The following is a 2771-nucleotide window of genomic DNA, read 5'->3' as shown; positions in this document are numbered from 1 at the left end:
AGATTTTTCATGATAGTTATTTGATACAGATCTCAATTATATGTGCCACGTGGGATAAGTCAAAACAATGATTTATAATGAAAATAATGCTTAAAATTTTCTGTAAATGTATTTAAAAATTGTTTGTTTTCCAGTAGATGTATATATAATTACTGTTACAAACTCTAAACAGCAGACAGATAAATCATTCAGTAGCTAAAAATGTTGAAGTAACTTCACAGTTACTTTTGTTAGTCAACCATTTTATCAGTTATTTTAACCATTTAATTAACTGTACGGATTTATCTTGAATTTGATACGTTAGTCGGCAGTTTGTAGAAGACGTTGAAGACATTTAAAGCTACTTTTTTTTTGTTTTTGGTGTTATCTTCCACTAAAACAAGTTTTATGCCGATTTTTCTTACGAATTTCTTCGATGATTTATATGATTCTCGAAGTTGTTTGTCTCGGTGCATATTATTTATCGAATTTAATAATTATTTGTTTGTATTCTTTACACAAAAACACTCGTTCTATTTATAATGTTATAAAAATACAATTAGTGTGACATGTTTGTTTATTTTTCTTCGGGCAGCTCGAAAAATCGTGTTTAAAATCAGACGAATAAATTAGTTTCTAAATATTTTAATTAAGGATAAAATTAAAAATGGATTTAATTTAATTTAATTTTTTTTAAAGTTAATTTCCAGGAGATAACTTATCAATATTTGGATTTAACGACTGCTGCAGACAATCATTCGCGTGTAAAGTTAGCTAAAGAGAGGAAGTCGAAGAGCAGAAGTAAAAAGCACCTGCTGACCTTTAGTGTTACACCTGGTTCAGCTCGAGGTCATACGAGGTCAATCAGATTAAATAACGAAAAATCTGTCAAAATGGAAAAATTATTGTTCTTATATGATTATTACCTTGGCTATTTTTGTCGCTGTTTATGATCTTATATTCAATTAAGATATCATTTTTTTTTTTTAATTCAAAAAATGCATCTGTCATCATCGGGTTGGTGACATTTAGCTTTTGGTATTGCATATAATNACCTTATAAATTTAGTTATAATCAATATAAAAAATTATTTATTAAATAAAAAACAGACCTAAATAAATCGTTTAATGTAGGAGCTTTAATTAATTGTGATTACACGAAAGTTAGAGCAGTTATAATTAGGTCATATGATAATTGAATTTGTGCCACTATCACATTAACTTTCAATATTCATTAATTAAATTAATATTTAAAAATTCGGATATTATTCTGTAGTTTTTAATCTTAAAAAATTAAGAAGATAATTGATGTGTAATTTAATTTTAAAAATTGTCCTTTCATAGACATAACATGCAAGGCGTACGAGTATACAGTTCTTTGAATAGATATTTATAGAAATAGATTTTAACTTATTTATTGACGTATTGGCCCTGAAAATGTTTTATCAGATTTTAATTAATTTTTTTTAAATATACTTCTCATTTAAAATTAAATTTATTTTAATATAGGCCTATACATATACACAATTTGATGTATAATTTATAGAATGGATGAAGCTTTGTTTGCAGCTAAATTTGCAAAATAAAATAAAAATTATATATAGTGTTACAAATGCTAATTTTAAAAATGATTTATAAATAAATTTATTCAAGTATTCCCTTCATAAATCCTGTTTTATAACAAGATTTATAAAGGGAAATATGTAAAAGGGGGAAAAAATAGTAAAATTAATAATAAAGACAATGCTATTTAATGCATAAATTATTATTTTGATCCTTTCTACTGATTATGCAATGAATAATAAAGATTGAAAAAAAATAGAAATTTTAATCATTTTGATTCTTTTTAGCTATTATTTGAAAGAAATAATATCAAAAATAAATATAAAACGTCTATGTTTACTAATATTTACTATTGATTAAATAGATAATATTTTAAATATCAGAAAAATAAATTAATTAAGTCAATTTTTTCATAGCATATTGTGAAAAAGTAATGCACTCTTCAAAGGTAAAATATAAGGTAATATTGACATTTACCAGCTATAAAAATACTTAAAAATCTCAAAAAAGAGTAATGTAAATGAAGACAGGTGATGGTAATAAGTTAAAAGGACCAATTATTTTTCAATAAGAGGATGATCTCTCAAAGAAAATGATCAAAAATATGTATTAAAACTTTACATTCAATAATTTCAGATATTAATTGGAAAGAAAAAAAATAACTCAGATGTTCAGAAAAATAAAATAAATTATGTCATCTGGTGATAATAAATTGAAAATATCAAATTACTTGATCCTTTCAATGCATTCTTCTACAAAAATATGCACAAGTGATTCTCTGTTAAGCAGAAATATATCAAATAAGTATTGAGAAGTCCATATACTTAGTTTCTTGCATATATATATATTTTTTTTCTTATTATTTAAATAATAAGTTAAATCTGAGAAATAATAAAGTGTTTGTTTGAATAAAAAATTGAATATTTTGTACATAATAATAAGTGTTCTTCGTACTTTCTATTGTATTAAAGTTTCAGCAGGAAACTCGTTATTCCTATAATAATATTAATCTCCGCAGGTAGCAAAAATGTATTTTATGGGCATGTTTAAAAGGTTATTTTTGCCTCACGGTATTTTCACTTTTGAAACGAATCAAAGCAAACATCATGTTCACTTTGACCTTGAAATATCTTGCGTCATTGTTGACATTGTACGATTAATAATCATAATTTTTTTTCAATTTAGCTTAAAAATTAAAGTATATTTTTAAGCTTTAAAAAAAAAATATAT

This window comes from Centruroides sculpturatus, unplaced genomic scaffold, assembly GCF_000671375.1.
Source record: "Centruroides sculpturatus isolate CEXI.00-Female unplaced genomic scaffold, Cexi_2.0 scaffold1227, whole genome shotgun sequence".
Classification (NCBI taxonomy): domain Eukaryota; kingdom Metazoa; phylum Arthropoda; class Arachnida; order Scorpiones; family Buthidae; genus Centruroides; species Centruroides sculpturatus.
This window is presented reverse-complemented; position numbering follows the sequence as displayed.